The sequence below is a fragment of the Chrysemys picta genome, chromosome 4 (genome assembly GCF_011386835.1).
Source record: "Chrysemys picta bellii isolate R12L10 chromosome 4, ASM1138683v2, whole genome shotgun sequence".
Taxonomy (NCBI): domain Eukaryota; kingdom Metazoa; phylum Chordata; order Testudines; family Emydidae; genus Chrysemys; species Chrysemys picta.
Genome location: NC_088794.1, coordinates 64,322,445 through 64,346,273, shown reverse-complemented (window position 1 = coordinate 64,346,273; position 23,829 = coordinate 64,322,445). Strand labels below are relative to the sequence as shown.

At 49.4% G+C, this 23,829-nt stretch overlaps 1 long non-coding RNA gene across 2 annotated transcripts in view; it reads right to left on the bottom strand.

Moving 5' to 3' along the window:
• Positions 1-23,829, bottom strand: part of LOC112058751 (uncharacterized) — a 158,839-nt gene that overhangs the window by 86,025 nt on the left and 48,985 nt on the right. Inside the window, exons 3-4 of one of the 2 annotated variants that reach the window (XR_010600561.1) lie at positions 2,994-3,084; positions 1,684-1,926 (exon numbers count right to left, since the gene is read on the bottom strand). This is a non-coding gene — a long non-coding RNA (uncharacterized LOC112058751). Of the gene's footprint in view, positions 1-571; positions 1,927-2,993; positions 3,085-23,829 lie in introns of those variants that run through there. The other variant, XR_002887919.3, reaches the window with a different exon arrangement.

The window sequence follows — 23,829 nt, the reverse complement described above, 5'->3', positions numbered from 1 at the left end:
GCGAAGTAACTCCCTGCTCTCCATGTGTCAGTATATAATGCCTGCATCTGTAACTTTCACTCTATGCATCTGAAGAAGTGAGGTTTTTTACCCACAAAAGCTTATGTCCAAATAAATCTGTTAGTCTTTAAGGTGCCACCAGACTCCTTGTTGTTTTTATAAACAAAACAGTTATTGAATTTTAAGTCTGCTAAATGAGCAAATCTTTATTTCTTGTAGCTTTTCTTGCATAATTTACATTTTCTTTGTTTTATGATTTTGTTTATATTGCACAATTACAAACAGAATTTTATTTAATACATTTAGAATAATCCTGAACCATTCAAGGAAACTTTTCACTTATTTTTCAAAATATTTTTTTCAGTAGGTTGAACTTTTCCCTATGCCAGAGTCACTCCATGAAGCCAGGGCCGGCTCCAAGCACCAGCTTACCAAGCAGGTGCTTGGGGCGGCCACTTCGGAGAGGGGCGGCACGTCCAGCTATTCGGCAGCAATTCGGCGGACGGTCCCTCACTCCTGCTGGGAGCAAAGGACCTCCCGCTGAATTGCCACCGCAGATCACGATCGTGGCTTTTTTTTTTTTTTTTTTTTTAATGTTTGGCTGCTTGGGGCAGCCAAAACCCTGGAGCCGGCCCTGCATGAAGCCCACAGTAATTGCCATCCAGTCCTTTGTACAGAATATGTAATTGTATTACCACATATATGTTTAGTGATTTCTTGTTATATAGTAGCCAGAACAATCGATTTAATGTATGAAAATCAGAATTGCTTAACTTACCCATCTGAATTTTTGTTGGCAGTTTCATTTTTTGAAAGCAGGAACTAACATCTAAAGTATCCCTTTTGGTCAATTATGTCCCTTTCCTAAGGTGTGCATCCTCAGTGGCAATACTATGAAGTTTCAGACATATAAACCATGCACAGAAAACAAGATTAGCATTTGCCTAATTTCCATGAGAGCGGCATGCAGTTCACCCTAGATATGGCAGTTACATAGAACAAAATGAGCTACATACAGTCAGATCCCAAACCTGAAAAATCTTAAACAAAGAACTAACTGACTTCAGAGGGATTACTTGTGTGCTTAAAATTAGGCACATGCATAAATGTCTGCAGGATTGTTACCGAAATAAGGGTTATGACAACGCCTTTTGGCTTTTAACAAAAATCAAAGAAAGGGTTATAATAACAGCTCCTCATCAACACCTTGAGAAAGGACATGTAATACCTATATCATAAAAGGGTTTGACAGTGCTTCATGAGAAGACAAATGCTAGTGCTTGCCAACATCCACAAGAAAGGACATGTGCCAGTGCCTGTCCATCATCTAAGAGATGTTGCTACTAGCATATACAAACTACTGTGGATTACAGAGAACTATATCATTCAGTTTACATATAATTTTTAAAGTTTATTTTCAAATACCAATTCCAGTTAAGTGGATTATGTGTGAAACTAAATTTACTTTAAATACTGCCCAAGCGTTTAAATACTTGTGTCTTTGCTGCAGCGGTATTTCAGTTTGAATGTTTGCTTCATTCTGGATCACTGGGGCATATAAGAATAGAATGGAAGTGCATAAATACATTTACCTACTTAACCCCAAAACTACTTCAAAATCACCCAGATGAGTAAATATACAAAGGAAGTCTGGGGGCAGTCCCTGAGGAGCAATATACATACCTGATCAAAAAATGGTTGATTATAGTGTCGAAATAGCTGTAGTAGACAGCATTGTTCACATGTCCATACTGATTGTTGTCCTGCCATCTTGTCTGTATTGGTAAAAAGTAAGCATATGTAGCACGTTGTCTGTAATGGTCCTCAGTGCTTGATTTTGCTGAAGAGGTAGCCATGTAACAGATATTACCATGCACCAGAAATCTCTGTGCAAGTTTCATTGTTTTGAATCACACCAGAAAAATTCTATTTAAAAAAAAAAAGAAAAGAAAAAAAAAAAGAGAAAAATATGTTACCTTGGGACTATATTTATAAAACCAAACAACACATTTCTGAATCAAAAGGGCCTCTGCTTGATGGACAAATATATTGGAGTTTCATTTCTTAGCTGCTTGTTAGTTTTCTGAGGCCACAAAAAGCTGTGCTTGCCATAGCAAGGGGAAAGCCAAAGGTTTCATAACTTTAGCTTGGTTAAATAAACCAATCAGAGACTCTTTCATCTAGAAATTGGGTGAAAATCCCTAGTTAAAAACAACAAATGGGGGGGGGGGAATCTCCCCCCCTAAAAAGCACACTACCACATTATTAATTTATATATATTAATGGGGTGCCTATAGGTCTCAGTTATAATAAAGACACCACTGTGCCAATTAAGCTTCAATGTAAGGTATATAAAAAGCTTTAGGAACAGAGCTACATATTAATTAAAAAACAACACTACTCTCCTGTCATGATTCAGCCTGTACTGCTGTCAGGACATTCAGAAAACGAGCATACTAATTGCCAGAAGCTCTCAAGTTTATGTCTCCTGCACCTATATTGCCCACAAGGCAAACAATTTCCTCTGACCCCATGTACTCATTTATACACTGTTTTCATTATTGTGTTATTCAGTCCCTCTCTTGTTCCAACAGAGGTTGGGACAATGTTCATTTTATCACCTTCGTTTCCCGCATCCCATATGGGACATGACTTTTGTATACAACTGTAGAAGCATATAGACAGATCACAAAAAGGGTCAATGATTCATTCAGCCTTAAGGTACATCTTATTTAAAATAAAAATCTCAGTTTCTACAAATGTACTGGATGTTCATAACCCTACTCTTTTATACAGTCTGCTCACTCCTCTCTCCTGCTTGCTCCCCGGTCTTCTTCACCTACTCCTAGCTTTTTGTGCCTTCTTCCATTCTGCCCTTTAATTTTGGAATATACATCCAAACAATATAAACCAAATGTCCTCCCCCCACTTCTCCTCTTCTTCCTTAAAAATTCCCCTAAAAACCCATCTGTTCCACAAAACATTCCACTAACCGTTCAGTGATTGCTCTGTACCATCACTCATGCTTTTTTAGTTTTGACGAACTTCAAGGCCAACGTTCCTTTCTTTGTTTCTCAAGTTTACCTATTGTAAAGTAATATGCATGCTTACAGACCAACACATGAAAATCGGTTGTGATGAAAGTTCCAAGACACAAATCAAACATGAATTGGGTCATGGAGGGAAGTCAGACTCAAACTCAGACTGATTTGGGGCATATTTCAGGTTTGAGTTGAATATTTCACATCCATTTAATTCAAGCCAACCCAGAGGGGAGTTGCAAGTTTATCAGAGATGAGCCCAAACCAAAACTGTAGATCTAAATAACCATGAACTTTGAAAAAGTTCAAATCCAGATGATACTATGTGTTCCAGCTCCATCGCTGCAGTATATATGATTTCCTCATAAGGATGTTTATAATACAGAATGTTCCAAAACACGTAACCTTGTCCTGATACAAGGACAGAATTTTATTTTATTTTATTTCTTTGCACTTAAAATAGACCTAATAAGAGTCTTGGGCACCAAGTGGGATTTAAAACAAGGCAATATTTAAAAGTTAGCATCTCCTCATAACCATTTTAAAGCAATTTGCATCCATCATTTGTTCTTACTGGTTACATATATGCTAATGTCCACCCATATAAACATATTCACAGTATTAAAAAAAGAAAACCTGCATGAGTCTGAAGAGTGTAGGCAGTTTTGACAGACACATGATCAAAAGGTAGGGAACTATTTAATAAAAAGTAGCTAAAAAGAATTGTCTTGGTAGGAGCTGTTGCACTGTAACGCTCTATGCTAACAGTTTGATCTTTGATGGACATATTTTTCCTCCATTAGATCTCTGCTGTATGGTTTTCACAAGAATAGAAATAGCACACAAAAACAGAAATCTCTGGCTTTACTCTTTTACCTCTGCTGGGAAAGTGAGAGCTTATGGTCAATTTTACAATAGGAGACAGTGTTAGCAAGAAAACAGAAATGTCATGAAGCTATGAAAACATGCTTATTTTGGTAAATGTATACATAAGCTGATATATAATAATACATTTTAAGTGTGTTTTCCTTTGACCTAATTTAATGAAAAAGTGTTCATCTTTTTGATAGGTGATAATTAGTCATTTTTCTGTCATAAACAGACAAGGAAGATGTAACTGTGCAGTATTTAACTGAGCTGTGCAATCACAGTGCAACGACTCAAAGCACAAAACCAGTGTACTGAAGTTTCCCAACTGTATTGTTCTATATGTCAATTAAAATATAGCCTGTAATGTACCTAAACTTTTAATTCAGCATCATCTAAGTCAGCGGTTCTCAACCAGGGGTATACATACCCCTTGGAGTACACAGAGGTCTTCCAGGGGTACATCAACTCATCTAGATATTTGTCTAGTTTTGCAACAGGATACATGAAAAGCACTAGCAAAGTCAGTACAAAATAAAATTTCATACAGACAATGACTTGTTTATATTGCTCTATATACACTATACACTGAAATGTAAGTACAATATTTATATTCCAATCAATTTATGTTATAATTATATGGTAAAAATTAGAAAGTAAGCAATTTTTCAGTAATAGTGTGCTGTGACACTTTTGTATTTTTATATCTGATTTTGTAACTAGTTTTTAAGTGAGATTAAACTTGGGGTACACGAGACTAATCAAACTCCTGAAAGGGGTACAGTAGTCTGGGAAGGCTGAGAACCACTGGTCTAAGTAAATATGGTTTAAACTCAGTAAGTTAACTTTAAACTTATGAGTACTTTCACTGAAGTCACGCACTTTAAATTACAAACATATGCTTAAGTACGTTACTGAATGGGGCCTACATGTTTAATCTAGCAATCAATTTGTAGGTAGATCTGTGGCTGTATTATTCTCCTGGTTCGTGGTTGTTAAAATAATTAATTATTGGTTCAATATATATTATTTTAAATGTAATGAACTGTTTAAATAACATGAACTGAGGGAATACCCTTTCCCTCAACTCTTCAAGTTTGTTAATAAAATCTGTAAATTCAAAATAAGTAGGAATTTTAGACAGCATTTCTCCACATCAAGAAACGTGTTTTGTAGAGTAAATGAATATGAATGCTATATAATATTCATAATGGAAAAAAAGGCTGTGAAGAATGCTATCTGTATTAATGCTATCTGTATTAATTTGATAAATATTGTGTGAAACTAATCATAAGTATTGTAGTCTGGCTGGCTCTATGGAACCCAAAGGGTTAATTACAGGGTGGTGCTCTACCTAGGTTTCCAGGAACCTACGAATGATTCTAATTCAACAGCCTGGTTCTCAAGTGCTCAGTATAGTGAATCCACTTTTGGAAGATTATCTCCAATTCCTTTTGTAGAAATGCATAAACCAGTTTGGTTAAATTCAAGAGCCCTGCTCAAAATCTCAGGAGATCTTTGGGTGGGAACTTTTGGACAAAGGAACTTTGAAGTGGATAAAGGACAGCCTGCAACCTGAAGGACATGCACACTGACTCTGGGTCAGACTGTCAGAGAATGGCAGCAATTGCTGAGGTGCAGCCTGCCTCACCCAGAATGTTGTACAATATCACAGCACTGAGATATATTTACAGTGCAAAAAACAATAAGTTTATCATCAGAGGGTCAAGATTCAAGAGACAGTGAGAAAGGATAATGGAAACAACAGGGTTACATATAAAACAAAATCATAACACACCTTCTAGAGATTAAACTTAACTTCTTCTGTCAAAAGAAGTTTATCCCACTCCAAATGTCCTTTGCAACTTCTCAACCAGGGCAGGTTGTGCATCCATTTTCATAAATGTAATCATACTGCCCAATTACTTTCTAAATGCAGGATAAAGGGGTGTCTTCCTTGCTTTCTCCTTATATCCTCCAAAGTTCATTGTTTGTACTCAGAGTCAGGATAACCCTGTACCTTATTCTTCAGTGTGCTGCCTCCCTGTGGACTTCAAAACCCCATCCGTTGATGCTGTATGAAAATGAGGCTTCCATTGTATTGGCTTACAATGCTTAATTTACAGAGAGATAGGTGAATAAACATATTTTGTTTGGCAGAAAACCTGTCAACTCTACCTTGATACAGACTTTAGGAAATACATTTCACAACAATATTAACGGCCAGCATAAACCTGGCTTTCATTTAAGACCTCACATGATATTTTCTGGTGAACCAGAATATACATACAAAGATCAGATACTCTTGTAACCCCGGCCCCTTGCCAGTTGGCATTGAGGAGTTCTTAGGGCCACATCCACACCTACTTATAAATATATAAATTGAACATTATATATGGGACAAAAAAAAAGTGGAGATATGTAGTAGATTAGCCTTTCGCCCATCACCCAATCCTTCTATTCTGAGTTTCAAAATCAGAAAAAGAACATGTAAAGAGAATGAGAACTACGCAAGAGGATAAATGGACACAAGTCAGATATCAGGAATGGCAATATACAAAAACCTGTAGGAGAACACTTCAACCTCCCTGGCCACACAATAGCAGATGTAAAGGTTGCCATCTTACAGCAAAAAAACTTCAGGACCAGACTCCAAAGAGAAACTGCTGAGCTCCAGTTCATTTGCAAATTTGACACCATCAGACCAGGATTAAACAAAGACTGTGAATGGCTATCCAACTACAGAAACAGTTTCTCCTCCCTTGGTGTTCACACCTCAACTGCTAGCAGAGCACCTCACCCTCCCTGATTGAACTAACCTCGTTATCTCCACACTGATATATACCTGCCTCTGGAGATTTCCATTACTTGCATCTGAAGAAGTGAGGTTCTTACCCACGAAAGCTTATGCTCCCAGTACTTCTGTTAGTCTCAAAGGTGCCTGTAGTGAGGCCGTATTGGTGAACCGGGAAGTGGGCGGGCTTAGCCGCCCACTACGAAAGGCCCCTCCCCCAACCTAGCGGGAGGGACCACTGGACCCAGTACCAAATGATTACGTGGGACAACTAATAAAAAAACAAGGAGCGAGGTGACGGTCATAGGTTCAAAATCAGGGAACCAGATGGGGACACCGAGCAGAGAACCCCGGACAGCGCCCACTGCTCCTCGAAGGTGGCAAGGGAGCCAGCAGACGCTGCCCAGTGAAACTCCGCCCGGAGACGTGAAACCAAAGAGGTATGAAAGTAGGCCCCACAGTCGCAGAGCACCCCCTCGTCCAACATCTTCTCCCTGGTATTATAGATGGTGAGTTTGGCCAGGGCCAGGAAGAGGTTGACGAGGAGGTCCCGCGACTTAGTGGGGCCACGGACAGGGTGCGCATAAATAAACAAGTGCGGGGAAAAGTGTAGCCAGAACCTCAACAAGAGGTTCTGGAGAAGCCGGAAAAGGGGCTGCAACCTGGCGCACTCAAGGTAAGCGTGCGCCAGGGTCTCCCTAATGCCGCAAAATGGGCAGGCCTCAGGAATAGGGGTGAACCGCGCCAAGTACACGCCCGTGCTCACGGCCCCATGAAGGAGCCGCCAACCAATGTCCCCGGCGGGCCTTGGAACTAAGGTGGAATAAAGGCTGGCCCACCGGGGCTCCTCACCCTCCACAGGTAGCAGATAGTCCCTCCACTTGGTGTCGGGGCGGGACACGAGGGTGAGGTGATGCAACGTGTGGAGCACGAGCGTGTACAGGTGGTCTCTGGACGCGGTCCGAAACCGGACCGGCTGCAAAGTGTGCAGCCGGCTCGGATTATGGGAACGGGGGAGCCGGGGGGGCTCACGGAACAAGGGCCCGAGAAAAAGGTCCGGAGGGCCTGGGGTGAGGGGTGGGCGGGGAGCGCCCTCCCGCAGGGCCCGCCACAGGAAGCCGAGAGCAAGAGGTGACAATGCAGCGCCCACCTCCTGGAGTACACGCAGAGGGGTCGCGAGGGTGGAGAGCCCCATGCGCCGACCAAGCGCGCGGGGATCCACCCAGTCCCCTCTGGTGTAGTCCAGGAGGTCTCCGACCCTGGTGGTTTCCGCCAGGACCAACCTCCGGCTCACCGAGGGTGACTCCGCCACCTGCACACGGAGATCGGGATTGTGCAGCAGGGGCTCCGCGAGGAGATCCACACCCTCGGTGGCCACGGGGGACCTGGTCGCCGAGAAAAGCTTCCAGGTCCGGAGAAGGTCCTGGTAGAAGACCGGCAGCTCCGAGAGGTCTCGCGGAAGACCTCTCGGGTGAAGAAAAAGGAGCTGCCGGTCGTATCGGAGCCCTCGGAGGCGGCGGAGGAAGGCGTGCGCTAACGTGCTCCATGCCGGACTACCCGCACCGTAAAGGAGCCTCTGCAGGGCCTGGAGGCGGAAGACATGGACCTGGCTACGAAGGCAGACCAGGCCCTGTCCCCCCTCCTCCAGGGGAAGACTCAGAACCCCTGCAGAGACCCAGTGCAGTCCAGGCCAGAAGAACTCCAGGGCTATCCTCTGGAGCCTGGCCAGGAGTTCCGGGGCCGGGCTCAGGGTGTTGAGCCGGTGCCAGAGCATGGACAGGACGAGCTGGTTCAGCACCAGCGCCCTCCCCCGCAGGGAGAGACACCGGAGCAGTCCCGTCCATCTCCGCAACCGCTCACGCACCCTGGCCTCCAAAGCCAGCCAGTTCTCCGACGGAGAAGGATGCGTGGCGGAAAGATAAACGCCTAGATAGAGCAGCGGACCCACGCTCCACCGAATGGCTTGAAGAGCGGGTGGGAGGGAGCCCGCCTGCCAACCGTCCCCGACCACCAGGCCAGAGCTCTTGACCCAGTTGACCCGGGCGGAGGAGGCGGCCGAATAAACGGCCTGGCAGGCCTCCACCCGCACCAGATCCGCTGGGTCCTGGACCACGAGGAGCACGTCGTCGGCGTACGCCGACAGGACCAGCCGCAGCTCCGGCTCCCGGAGCACCAACCCTGCCAACCTCCGACGGAGGAGGCAGAGGAAGGGCTCGATCGCCAGAGCGTACAGCTGGCCCGAGAGGGGGCACCCTTGCCGTACTCCCCGCCCGAAGCTGACCGGCTCGGTCAGGGTCCAGTTGAGCTTGACCAGACACTCCGCCTCAGCGTACAGCACCTGGAGAAAGCCCACAAACTGGGGCCCGAAACCGAACGCCCGCAGAGTGCCCAGGAGATACCCGTGGTCCATCCTGTCGAACGCCTTCTCCTGGTCCAGAGACAGGAGGGCGAACGACAGACCATCCCTACGTCCCAGCTCCAAAAGGTCCCGGATCAAGTACAGGTTGTTAAAGATGCTCCGGCCCGGGACGGTGTAGGTCTGGTCGGGGTGGACCACGTCCGCCAGCACGGACCCCAGCCGCAGCGAGATGGCCTTCGCTACGACCTTATAGTCCGTGCTGAGGAGCGAGACGGGACGCCAATTTCGTAAATCGCGGAGGTCCCCCTTCTTCGGCAACAAGGCGAGCACGGCTCGCCTGCACGAGAGAGGGAGGACCCCGCCCTGCAAGGACTCGGCCCAGACGGTGACGAGGTCTGGGCCGAGGACGTCCCAGAACACGCGGTAAAACTCCACGGTCAGCCCGTCCATGCCCGGAGATTTGTTAGTGGGCATGAGCCGGAGGGCTGCCGAGAACTCGGCCAGAGAAAGAGGCAGCTCCAGCCGGTCTCGGTCGCCCGCGCTGACCGTCGGGAGCTCGGTCCAGAGCACCCCGCGGGCCTCGGCGTCGGTCGGATCCGGGGAGAAAAGAGCGGCGTAGAAGGCTCTGGCCCTGTCACGCATCTCCTCCGGATCAGTGAGGGGGACGCCGTCCTCCGCCAGGAGGCAGGTGACATGCTTTTTGGCCCCCCTCCGTTTCTCCAGGGCGTAGAAGAAGCGGGAGCCGCGATCCATCTCCCGAAGGAGACGGATGCGGGATCGAACAAACGCGCCCCGGGCCCGGTGGTCTTCCAGGGCCCGGAGCTCCTCTCGCTTCTCCCGGTACGCCGCGCAGAGGGGTGAATCCTCGGGGCCGGAGGCCAGACGCCTCTCCAGCTCCAAGACCTCCCGCTCCAACTGCCCTATCAGCGCATCTCGCCGCCGGCTGGCGCCCCGGGTGTAGTTCCGGCAGAAGAGCCGCGCGCGGACCTTCCCCACGTCCCACCACCGCCGCGCCGAGGGAAAGGCGCGCCGCTGCCCCCGCCAGGCCAGCCAGAACTCCCGGAAGGATGCCACGAAGCCCACGTCCTCCAGCAAACTATTATTAAAATGCCAATAGGCCGGCCCCGGCCGCTCGGAACTGAGAGAAGCCGTCACGGTCACCAGATGGTGATCCGAGAACGGGGCCGGCCGGACGCTGGAGGCATGGGCCCGCGCCAGATGAAAGCGGGACAGATAGATCCGGTCCAACCGGGAGTGGCGCGACCGGTCGTCCTCCACCCGGACATAGGTGAAGGTGGTGTCGTCGTCCGGGTGGTGTTCGCGCCAGACGTCCACCAGGGAGTGATGGTCTACAATCTCCCTGAGGACGCCCGCGGCCGCCTGGGAATTTTCAAGCCCGGAGCGGTCCCGGTCCTCGAGGGTGGTGTTAAAGTCCCCGCCCAGGACCAGGCACTCGCGAGAATCCAGAGTGCCGAGGAAGGCCGCCGCCCGCTGATAGAAAGGCACTCGTTCCAGGCCCGCGTTCGGGGCATAGACGTTGACCAAGTTCACAACCAGCCCCTCCACACGGGCCCGGACGTGCAGCAGGCGGCCCGGCACGACCTCGGCGACCCCCAGTACCTCAGGCCGCAGCCCCGGGGAGAACAGGGTGGCCACCCCAGCCGAATGGGCGCTGAGGTGGCTAAAATAAACCCCGTCTCCCCACTCCAGCCGCCAGCTAGCCTCGACGGTCGGAGCCGTGTGGGTCTCCTGCAGGAAAATCACAGAGTACCCCCCCTCCCGAAGGAAGGAGAGCACCTGGCTCCTGCGGAGACCCACCCTACAGCCCCGAGTGTTCAGCGAGGCAAAGGTGGTAACTGTCATGCGGAGGGCTGGGGCAGATCCTCACGGGCGGAGGGACCATCGGCCCCCAGTGGGCCCCGCAAGATCCCGGTTTCGACTCCGAAGGTCAAAAGGGAGTCGCGGAATCTGCGGGCCCGCCGATAGGCCGCGATGTCCCGCCGACCGGACCCCCGCCCCTCCCCCAAAAGCGCCTGCACGGCCCGGAGGACGAGATGGAAGTCCCCCCAGCGCTGAAGGGCGAGCTGCACCTTACCCTGGGAACCACGGGAGTCCGATAGAAAGAGGCGCAGCTCATCCCGCAGCGCGGAGGGGGAGGCAGCGGCCAAGCCGCCGCCATCCTCCGGCGGGGCCCCTGAAGGGTCCTCGCAGCCCACGGTGATGGACATACAAGGGGCCGAGTTCCGGCGCTGCTGCGCCGGGCAGCCCGTCCCCATCCCCGGCAAAGGAGAGGGCGGCTGAGGGAACAACACAGCCCCCACAGTGGCAGGAAGGGGAGACACGAAAACCGCCCCCTGAGGGTTGTCTGCAGGCAACGGAAATGCGACAACCCCGGGGGCGGCAGTAACACCAGAGGTGGCAGACAGAGACACCTCGGGGACAGGATCTGGGGCAAGGGTGGGAGTAGGGGCGGGGCTCGAGGCGGGAACAGGGACTTGGGCAGGAGAGGGGACAGGATCAGGGACGGGAGCGGGAACGGGCTCCTCATCTCCCGCTGCCAAGCCGCTAGACTGCGGCTCCCCTCGGCCAAGGTCAGCATCCGAGGGGACGGAGGCAGCAGGGACAGGGGAAGCCTCAGGGGCAGGAACGATGGAAGGGGCAAGATCGGGGGCAGGAACCGGCCGCTCAGCAACGGCCGTCGCCCCGAGGGGCTCGGCGGCCGTGCACGAGATGGGAGTCGCGGCCGGGCTGGCAGGTAGGGCTAAGGGTTCTCCCAGGACTAAGTCGGGAGCGGCAGAGTGGGGCGAGGAACCGGGAGCAGGAGAAGGGGGCGGGACTAAGCCAGCACCCGGATCGGGGCCCGCTGGCGGAGGGTCGTCCTCCCCCTGGGTAACCGGGGTCAGACCCAGGGCCTCGATCTCATCGAAAATGGAGGCGAAAGCGGTCCCCTCGGCCCCGGCCACCTCCCCGCCAGTCACAGGAACAAGGGCCGCCCCGGCGTCGGCGGCGGCGGCGGGGGGGACAGACGGAGCAAGGGCCGGGAGAACCGCTGCTAAAGCCTCCTCAGGTGTGGGCCCAACAAAAGGGACAGAAGTGTCCCCAGCCGCTGCCACGGCATCCACGGTTTCCATGGCCGGCACCTCCTGCTGGGCACCGTCCGGGGGCGCGGAAACAGAACTAACAACGTCGGCCCCCCGCGGCATCTTTCGGGGGGCCTGCTCTCCCTCCTCATCAGAGGGGAGGGAGAGAGCCCGCGACCTGCGGGCGCCGCGCTTCCCCCGGACGGTCACCCAGCCCCCCGAGGTGGAAGAGGAGGTGGAGGGCCGGTCAGCAGGGGCAGGGCCAGAGGGCAAGGGCGATGGCTTCGGGGCTTGGGGCGGCAGGGTCGGAGGGACAGCAGGGGAGAGGGAAACCTCCCCCTGGGGCGGGCCCTTCCCCGCGGCCGGCGGAAGCTGCCCCGCCCTCTCCTCCACATGCCCCGCCGATCCAGGGTCGGCGACGGCAAGGCCCGCCTGCCCGGCCGTCTCCGCGGCCAGAGCGGGAACCGCGGCAGAAGGAGGAGGGGCGGCGGCAGCAGCAGTGTCCGAACCGCCAGGGTTGCCGGCGATGACAGGGCCGGCACCCTCCCGGGCCCCGGGGGTCTCGGACGCCCCTCCAGGCCGGGCCAGGGGACAGTCCCTCCGGACATGCCCCGGCGCCCGGCAGAGGAAGCACCGGGCCTCCCCCGTCGAATAATGGACCCGATAATGGGCCCCCCGGTAGGGCACCAGGAAGGACCCCTCGAGCGCCACTCCGGCACACGCCGCCGGTGGCAGCTGAAGCTGGACCTGCCGGCGGAAAGACAGGATGTGCCGGAGGGCAGGGTCCTTACAGCCCAATGAAAGAGAGCTCAGAATGGAAATGGGCTTCCCCAGGGTGGAGAGGGCCGGCAACAGGGCGGCGTTGGGGAGGTAGGGCGGGACAGAGGTCAAGAGCACCCGTACGCCCAGGTCCTCCAGGGGTTCCAAAGGCACAAACACGCCCCCCACCGCCAGGCCTCGTTCCACCGCCTCCTGCGCGGCGGCCACCGACGCCAGGAAGAACACGGCCTTCCCGTACATCTTGGAGGCCGCCACGATGGCCGTAGGCCCCACCACCCTCGCCAACGCCCGCACATAAGTCTCAATGTGGGGCGAGGCAGGCACCAAATGGCAACGGACGCCATGCCTCCTAGTCAGCGAGGGGAAGGGGCCGTGGTCACCAGGGACAGGTCCAGAGGCGGCGGTCGGGGCGGACGACGCGGCGGCACGCAAAGAGGCGGCGGCCACCTGGGCGTATGCTCTGGGGGCCGGAGGTGGAGCACCACCAGAGCTGGTGGAAGGGACGGCAGGAGAGGGAGGGGCCGCGGCCGGTGTCGGGGCCGCAGCGGGGACCGTAGCCCCGCCCGCAGGAGGTCTGGCTCCACGGGCAGGGCCCTTGCCCTTCTTCCTCCCTTGGCCCTTCCTGCCAGTGGAGGGGGCAGCCGTGGCAGCGGCAGTATCCGGGACAGGGCCAGTCGAGGGGCCGGCCATTGGGGTGGGCAGGGGTACAGGGGCAGGGGCAGGGGCAGGGGCAGAGTCCCCCGCCATTACAACCTGCAGCCGCTCCTCCCCTCTAGGCAAAAGACAAAACGAGGGAAAGGCAACCACTCCCCCCCGCTAGGCTGCAGGCTGGGGAGGAGGGTGTCAATGGAGAGGGCACACAGGAGCGAAAAGAGAGGGGTGGGGCACAGGTACCAAAAAAGAAAGCCGGCTCCCCCGGCTACACTGGGGTGGGGGGGGGACTACAACAGTAAAAGGGGGGGTGAACAGTGCAAAAGGGGAGGGGGCAACAAAACGGGGGCACAAACGCGCGCGGGGGGGCGAAGGGGGGGGGGTGCACCGGAGCAGCGGCTCGAAAACAGAATGGAATGTCCAGCCAGCTGCAGCCCAAGGACAAGGAGGGGTAGGAGAAAAAAACTCCAGCCAGCCGCAGCCCAAGGACAGGGCCGGGAACACAGCCAGCAGGCTAGGAACCGAGGGGGGGGGGGAATGGGCACCAAAAAAAAATAAACCGAAGGGGCTTAAAAGGAGGGGGGTAAAGTAGGGCCAACTAATACAAAGGGGGCTACAGGGAGGGGACCCCACCAGCGAAACGTAGTTGGGGGGCAGGAGAAGTCCAGGGCGGGGGAAAAGGTGCACCCACAACGTTCGCGAAGCGCAGGCTCTGCCGTTCACTGCTGTAAGTAAACAGTCCCGGACGATGGAAATGGCGGGGGGAGCAAACAGCCCCGCCGAGGGGCGAAAAGCAGGTCCAGGTGGCACGCGGGGCGGTGGAGGGGTTGTCGGCAGCTGTCGGCGGTGGGGGTGGTGGTAGAGGGGGAGCAGATGGACGAAGGGGGGGGGGCACCGCACCCCCCCACACACCCCCTTCAACAGTCCGCTACGGGGGACGGGATAGCAGGCTCCCAAGTCGACCTCGGAGCTTCCTGGCAAGCGACGGCTTCCAGTCCGAGGAATTACAAACGAGAGGCTCAGTACCGTCCACACTCCTAACGCGACTGGGGGCACCACCACCCCAGGAGCAAAGATGGCAAAATCACTCAAAACACAGTCCTCAAACAACCCCCTCCACAATCTCCCGAACCAGGGACGCAGTCTCTTCGCACTCCGCGACGGAGGCAGCGGCTCCCACACAGGAACAACAGCAGCAGCAGCGAGCGGCAGTCAGCCGGCCGGGCAACCGGCCAGGCAGGCAAGCAAGCAGGCAGGTGGGCCCCCAGATGGTATCGGTGTTGGCGTAGGGGGGCCGATGCTTCTCCCTCCGGAGGCGAGGGCGAGGGGGAGGGCAGGCCGGCAAGGCCCCCCCCTCCGCACTCACTCACTCACTCACGCAGTAGCGGCAGCGGCAGCGGCAGCAACAAGGAGAGCAGCAAGCAGCAGCTGGAGAGGGCCAGGAAAGGCCAGAGGGAGAAGGGAGCACGGAGAGCTCCTGCAACCTGTAGTGAGGCGGCCTGGGCCCCGACGGCCCCTGAGGGAGAGGAGCCTGAATTGGCACCCAAGTGGGCGGAGCCACCGCCACCTGTTCCCGCCCCCCGGAAGTCAAGGGGCGGGACAGGAAGTATAAGAGCCAGGCCCCAGCCCTCAGTTAGAGCCCAGCGGCCGGAGAGGCCAGACGTGCCGGTGCGAGCTCCGGCTAGACCGAGCCTTTCCAGAGCCAGGTATCCCGACGCGGACGGACCGAGCCTCCCCAGAGCCAGATACCCGGACGCCGGCCGACTGGACCTCCCCAGAGCCAGGTACCCCAACGCGGATTGGCCAAGCCTTCCCCAAGCAAGGTACCCTGACGTAGACTGGCCGCACTTGCCCCGAGCACGGTACCCCGAGGAGGGGCCCGAGCGCCCCCCTGACCGGAGACCGGAGGAGCGACCCGACCCAGACGACCCTCTGCGAGCTGAGGAACCCATGGTGTGGGACCCCGCTGTCGAGCCCGGCGAGGAGCAGGTACCAATGGAGGGGGAAATGGAAAGCAGCCCGGGGGTAGCTGACCCCAGTCTGGCTACAGCAGAGGAGCCAATGTCGGTGTGTTGCGGTCAGGACCCCACCGACACAGCGGCAGACTAACTGCCGCTCTTAGGGCCCCGGGCTGGGACACAGTGGAGTGGGTGGGCCTGAGTCCCCCCTGCCACCCCACTTAACGGGTGGCAGCCTCCCCCTCCAGCCCGCGCTCTGGCACCGCAACTGAGCTATTGTTTGCTGCCCTGAAGGAGTGCTTGTAGCCCCACCCTGACTGAGGGTCTGGGGCGTCCCGAGTTTGTCCGTGCTCAGCTCCTGATTCCCAGACCTGAGCCCGAACCCCTGAACTATTATTTGTTGCCCCGCCCTGACTGAGGGCCAGGGCCTACTAACTCTGTTTGGGGCTCAGCCTGCAGGAAGGTCCTGAGCCCCTGAACTATTGTTTGTTGCCCCGCCCTGACTGAGGGCCAGGGCCTACTAACTCTGTTTGGGGCTCAGCCTGCAGGAAGGTCCTGAGCCCCTGAACTATTGTTTGTTGCCCCGCCCTGACTGAGGGCCTGGGCCTACTAACTCTGCCTGGGCTCAGCCTGCAGGAAGGTCCTGAGCCCCTGGACTAATTGTTTGTTGCCCCGCCCTGACTGAGGGCCTGGGCCTACTAACTCTGCCTGGGCTCAGCCTGCAGGAAGGTCCTGAGCCCCTGGACTATTGTTTGTTGCCCCGCCCTGACTGAGGGCCGGGCCTGAACTCCTGACTTTACTGCTCAGCCTGAAGGAAGGTTCTGAGCCCCCTGGACTATTGTGTGCTGCCCCGCCCTGCTTGAGGGCCGGGCCTGAACCCCTGACTTTACTGCTCAGCCTGAAGGAAGGTTCTGAGCGCCCTGGACTATTGGGGGTTGCCCTCCCCTGAATAAGGGCCTAGGACGTCCTGAGTTTGTCAGGGCTCAGCTCCTGATCCACGGAGCTGAGCACCCGCACTATTGTTTATTGCCCCGCCCTGAGCTAGCGCGGGGGCTCGACTGACTTTGTAATCCCCAGCTCCGGCAGTGAGGACCGGAGCCCGGGCCTGAGTTACTGCCGGACCCTGACGGAGAGCAGGAGCTCATTGCAGAGGCCGTGTACCTTTGGCCTAGTCCCTGCCAGAGGGGCGGAACCCTGAGACCGATCCAGGCCGTGTAGTGAGGCGGCCTGGCCCCCGACGGCCCCTGAGAGGGCCCGACCCCCGCACCGGACGTTTACAGTGCCACAGGACCCTCTGTTGCTTTTTACAGATTCAGACTAACACGGCTACCCCTCTGATATGTAAAGAGAATGACTTTTTTAGAGCCCAGTGGACATATATTGAGATTGTGCTTTTAGACATTTCTATTGCACATGTCACTGTGATGTCTAGATGTCACAAATTGACAGATTTTGCTCAGAAGAGTTCTAGGAGGACCTGAATAATTAATAGTGTTACAGATTTGCATTGAGGAACATTGAGAGCCTCTGTGGGAAAGACCTGCTCATTCAATGACCACATCTGGGCATTCACTTTCATGAATGCTAAATATGCATGAAAAATTTCAAAGAATAAAATAGGCAAAAGAAAACTTGAGATAATTTAGAAATAACCAATGCTGGGTTAGGGCTTGTTAGTAGGCAGCTAGCAAACCATCGGCAGAATTCTCTCGGATTCACACAGATTATCTCAGGTTCATTGCTACTCTCACTTACACCTGTGTAACCCCCATTTAAAATAATGGAGTTGCACAGGTACTATTAAGAGCAAAATTGAGGTATTTGATATTTTGCTCTCTATACACTCAGAAAGTCCTTGGCAATACTGATGGAAACTCTGCACATGTAAGAAGAACAGAACACTGGAGTTAAGATTCACCATGTAGAACTGATAGAATTTTGCCCAAAGTTATTACCCTATTTCCACATATTAATGCAAAATGACACTCCTAGAAAAAATTAATTTCGTTATTTACTGCTTAACCACTATAGTCTCATTGCTCCTAAAATAGGCAAGATTCATTCTGAGGACACAGAACAACATGCAGCAAGCAGGTCAAGTATCTCTACTAACTTTCTGCCTTTTTTCCCTCTAGTTTTACTAGTTTGTACTAATTTACAGAGGTTTAATGTTATATTTTTCCTACCATAAAACATACCCCGAGATCCATATCTAATTTTCAAATCCTCTCTTAATTTAAGAGTAAAAAACAGCACATTTGTTTAAAGGCAAAAATAAAACATTTGCATTTCACTTCAAGAATATCCAATCTCCTCTTAAATTGAGATGCCAGAGCAACTAGATTGCGGTTTAAATCAGATAGCAAAATTAGTCCAGGTATAAGACAGTGGAGAGAATGTGGTAAATAGCTTATGAATTCAACTGCAGACTAAGGATCCCTTGTGGTTTCTCAGTTCCAACCAATTAGATAGATAAATGGTAGTTCACCTACTACACATCGGTAAACAAACATTTTTCAGCAAAAGCCTCTCCTATGCATTAAGCTGGGCCAGTTTAAAATACTATCAAGAGCTGTGGTGCAGTGATGTGTCTTAGAGTTAGAGTTCAGAATAATCCTTGGCAGGGCACTAATGAAAAAACAACTAATTCTGACAATTTACCATAGTAACTGAAGCATTCATATTATTAATGTCAGCATGATTTAAAACTGAAAGCACAACCTTAGCGACACACAGTAACCTACAATGGAAGCAAAACTATTTTATTTTCCAAAGCTTACCAGTATTTATGTTTTGAGTTAAACATTGAAATTTGTAAACCAAGGCTGATCTGATCCAAAAGCCAATGCAGAGGAAACAATCCACGCTACAGAGACATCAACTATCATCCCAAAAAGTGCCTTTTCTGTTTACTTTGTAAAGCACATGTTTTTGGGACTAAATCCTTCATGCCTTATTTTGAGCAAAATACCCATAGACTTCATTAGCAGTTTTGCCTGGTTAAAGTTTCAGTAAGGAAGGCAAAATGTGGTCCTTTCCTGATAAACAATAGGTCCCTCTTATAACCTGTTAACTCTATTGATTGCTATTTCTTGTAACAGAACAGTGACGTTGATATGGTTTGGGCTTTCCTGTTACACCAATGATCCATTAAGAGATGGCCAACCCTGACTATATGTTATGAAATCTTCTCACCAATGGAATTCCCTGTTGTCGTCTACTGCATTATAGGCCAAGTCCTGCTGCCACTATAGTCAATGGGAGTTTTGCCAAGGCTTTAAGTGGCATTATGACTAGTATTCCACAGCATACATTACTCACACAGTTGTGACTTGTTTAGAGACCTCTCAAAATTGCAAATATGCAATAAACAACGGGCCTAATTGCATAATTAATTACAAGAGTATTGAACCCACTATATTTCTCATAATCAGTATTAGACAATACAACAGGTCCTAGCCATGCCCATATACAGCAAACAATTCACTAAATCAGTATTCATCTGCTATATAAAGACTGTTATTGGAATTCAGAAAATACATACTTTTTAAAAAATATGAAAGAAAACAGAGAGGGAAAATAAAGTGAAATCCAAGAATAAAACTAGATTCTGCATGTAAAGGCAGTAAGCAATGGTGCAGTCATACTATGTATATAAATCTCTGACAAAAAGATTTTTGAGAAAATAGATGGATACCAAGCTGTAATTTTCAATACTAAATACAATTCTGCTTCTAGACCTTTTTTTTCCCCCAAGGCACCAGGCTGAGATGTAGCAGTGTACACAAGTGGGGTGTAAAGTCAATGGGATTACATTTTCCTAATTATTTTCTGCTTGAGGTTTACATCACAAACACAAAATGAGATCAGCCGGGACTTGCCTCTCTAACAAATCACTCAGACTTAAACATTGCTCAGATAAACAAAAGGGGGAGGGGGCTCAGGCTGAGAAAAGACAGAGAAGTGCTTCTTCAACCACAGTTGCAAGGAACAAAAACCTGGAGGGGGAAAAAAGCTGTTGGACCGCCACCAAATCTCCCCCACTAGAGACAAGAGCCCATCTGCTGAGCTCTGCAACTTAGCTTTAACTACCATTCAACTCGCGTCTCTGCAGAGATCAATCTGCAGAGCTGGCAGATGGACCCCTGCTTCCCTGAGTCGCTGTGTTATTTGTTTAATAAATTTAATTAATATCCATACTGCATTGGATTGCTCCCAGAAAAGAAGCTGAAGCTCTCTCTTTCCCCAATAGCTACATGATGAGTGATTTCCCAGAAAAGACCAGATAACAGTGCCCTTGGGCTACTGAAAAATTAAAAGTGCCATGTGCTTACATTGCTTTGCACGTATTAATTTTTGCAGTGCACTAATGTGTTCTTGAAGGCTATTTTAACTTTATGGAAGTATATGATTTTGAAAAAGTCAAAATTCATTTTGTTTTATATCAGTTACAAAATTAGCTAGAACAAAAAAAGCATAAAATCTAATTACACTTCCCACGATTTTATCTTTTTGCAAAAAAAGAAATAAATTCATAATGAGGAAGTCCCTTCTGGCCAACATATATTCTTACAGTTTTTGCTAACAAGTTACATGCATTTGTAGTCAAGTTGGACATGTTCTATTTTAATGCTTAAGGATGTGCTTATCTAACCAATGAAGATACATTCAGCCAATAAAGTTAGATTAACAGAACATTGAGGATGACACAAAACACCACATGTAAGGAATTTCACAGTTAAAGCCAGACTGAAACACTAACACACCACGACAGTACAACAGTAAGGGAAAGCATAGAATGCTCATGGTATGCTGAAAGTGAATTTTATTTACTTTTAGTATATCTAATATTTGCATTTTGATTTTCATCTTGAATATTAGTATTTCACATTAATTTTACTCCAAAAATTGCACTTTAATTCTAGAAGTAAAAAAAAATGTTGAGCAAGAGGAATGCTCACTAGGTAACTCAGGAACTAAACATTAACATATTAAAAGATTGATGTGTATTAATATTAGTCAAATCTAATTAACTTGCTTAGAGTTGAGCTGGTAAGTACATCAATGGTAATACATTATAGACTGAACCAATGGTGCTTGGTTTTCTTTTCCTAAACTAGCCTTCTCCCCTAGGATTTCTTATTGTTGCTACTACTAACTAGTTCAGCTTGTTGTGGAAACTCCAGTAGACAGGATAACAGCAGCTGCTATTATAACACTCTATAATCCGAACCCAATTTGAGTAAAAATCGGAAAACATGTCAGTAAAAATTACCAGGATCACAGAAACCCTGTCTACCTTCAGTGGTAACAAATGGTGATAAATGTTAGGGAATAAAGACTAGCATAGACACAGCCTTAAAGCCACTGATGAATTGATTGCGAACTTTGTTCTAGTCTAAAGAATGATTATGTTCTAGCCTCAGGATGAAATTCACCTGTTGACAGAAAACCTGTTCAAAGCCTTTCAAGTAGCAGAACCCATAGTGGCCTTGCATGGAGAGATGAGCAAGTGAAACAGCTGATCAGAGTGGTTTAAGTACTCCTTGCACACCCTGGAGATGGGCTTTGCATCAGCATATTCAGAAAGTACTGCAGGCAGAACCAACTACTGGCTACACAGAGCCAGTGCCTTGGAAATTCACAGAAATGGAAATAGAAGCTGAAACAACACCTCTAATGGGGCTTTAGAGGTGTCCTGCCCAGAGCTTCATGATATGAAGAGCTCATTTATTTAGGCTTTATGGTGGGGGACTTGGTGATTAATTTAATGCAATGTGAATAAACTTTTAGAACTTTGGCCATTTTAGGCAGTTTGTTTTGTTTTTAGATAAACTATGTATTTTTCCCTCTAAAATACCAAAGCAATTATTCCACATTGTGAACTTATTGTATGAAATGTTTCATTTTAAACAAAGGATTAAAAAAAATCAAAATAGCACAAGACAGCGCCTTAAAATATAAACTTTTTTTGTTTCTAACCATCTATGCAGAAGAAATTTTTATTGCACACACTTAACTTCTGAAATACATAAAGTTAGAAAGAGAAGTCTGACAGACACAGAATCCTGAGTGATTACTAAGGCCCAGATTCTCAAAGGTATTTAAGTGTTGTTAGCCTCTCTAATTGTGATTGTGCCACTGGAAACAAGGAGGAGAGGCAGGTCTTATAGTCCAGCTTGATCTATGTAAGCCACCAGCAATCACGTGCCAGCTCATCAGTGCTACCCAGATCACATCCAGGGTTGTGTTGGAGTGGAAGTGTATGAACAGGAATCCTGATGAGAAGTTGTGGTGGGCACAGAGATAATGGCAGGTTTTGTTCAGGGTGGGTAAAATACTCTGATGTTCAGTTTCTCTTGGCAACCTTACAGGGGAAAAAGTTCTTTGTGAAAAATCAATGAATCAGACTCATAACTTCTCCATATTTCTTTCCAAATGATTTGCAAAGTGAATTGATACTGTTGTCTACAAAAGAGTCAGAAAAATCCTATTTCCTCAATCTACTGATGATTTTATGAGAGATAGAATTTATAATTTTCTTGTCAACATAAGGCTTTGATTTAACTTTAATTCAATTCAGTTCTGTTGTTTAAATGACACCTCAGTTTGATGATAAATCTCAATCAAGTAATGAAATACCATCAGCTTTTAGCACTTATTATATAATTGTGTATAACAAATATAAAATCTGATACAATAAAGCTTACACAAAAAATGTCATTTCCTTAATATTGTCTACATGTAATTTGAATCTGCAGGAGTCATATAATGGCAATTGTAAAGGTTGCATGTGTCACATAGCCTTCAACAAAATGGACAAAAGATCGAGGGGGGGTGGGGCTGGAGAAAGAGGTAAAGGGGAAATTTCAGGCTAGGAAGCACATAATTATGTGTCCCTCTCTTCCTCTTTTTCAGTGGGGCAAATCATTTGAGCAAGACCAGTCCAAACCACTCCAATACTCTTTCCAACAGATACTGACAATTGCAGGGCAAAGATGGGAACCAGTAGTTAATGTTTCTGTTTTTTTAAAATACATATTTTTTTGGTTTTCATTTTGTACCACAATGTTAACCGTAGAGCAAGTGGCGAAGGGGATATATTCCATATGTTTCAGGCAGTACCACTATGCAAAGGTCAATCAAACATACAGAGTAGCTAATGAAAGATTTTACAGCAATCAGGGAGTTCTGTCTGCCCTCAGGGAGGGGAGGAATCAGCTATGATGAAACATTAGTAAAATATTTGAGTTCAAGAGAGCAAAACATGCTTCAGGGTGACCTCTCATCATAGCATTATTACAATTAGAGAATTAATGTTTCCACACCAGGAGAATAAATAAAGGGGATTATTTCATGGATTAACACCGCAACTATGCTATAGCAATAAAGCATAAAAACTATAGCATGCTCTAAGGAACCATAAAAAGCGATGACAATGGACTCACAAACATCAGACAGCATTTCTAAAAAATATTTTCAATATTAGATTGAGTCACTGCAGCTCTGCAGTCATTAAAAATAATTCAAATTCCCATGGTTAAAGTCCCAGGGAAGATCCGCCTCTTAATTCCATCATGCCAAAATGGACATTATCTTATAAGACTGAAAGGGTCTCTTGCCCCTTGAAGTATGGTTGACCAGGCGCCCACTCTGAAGCAGCAGCCTGACACTTGGACCATATTTTCAGAAGGCAATAGCATGTTGATAATACTGCCTTATCAGCCACAGCAGTCAGAATTAGAGTTCTAAATGTAATAGTCTATAATAGCACAGTGAAGGACCTATCAGATAAGCCTACCTTCTCAAAGGGTGGTGGATTCATTCTAGATTGCGGGGTACTGAAGCAGAGAAAATGGATTTTTTTTCTTTTTTGCAAAGGGATCCCACCCAGAGGCAAAATCCTCACCCAGAGGCAAAATCATGGAGCAGGGCCTCAAGGAATCCATTTTGAAGCACTTGGAGGAGAGGAAAGTTATCAGGAACAGTCAACATGGATTCACCATGGGCAAGTAATGCCTGACCAACCTGATTGCCTTCTATGATGAGATAACTGGCTCTGTGGATGTGGGGAATGTGGTGGATGTGATATATCTTGACTTAAGCAAAGCTTTTGATACCGTCTCCCACAGTATTCTTGCCGGCAAGTTAAAGTAGTATGGATTGGATAAATGGACTATAAGGTGGATAGAAAGCTGGCTAGATTGTCAGGCTCAACAGGTAGTGATCAACGGCTTGATGTCTAGTTGGCAGCTGGTATCAAGTGGAGTGCCCTAGGGGTCGGTTCTGGGGCTGGTTT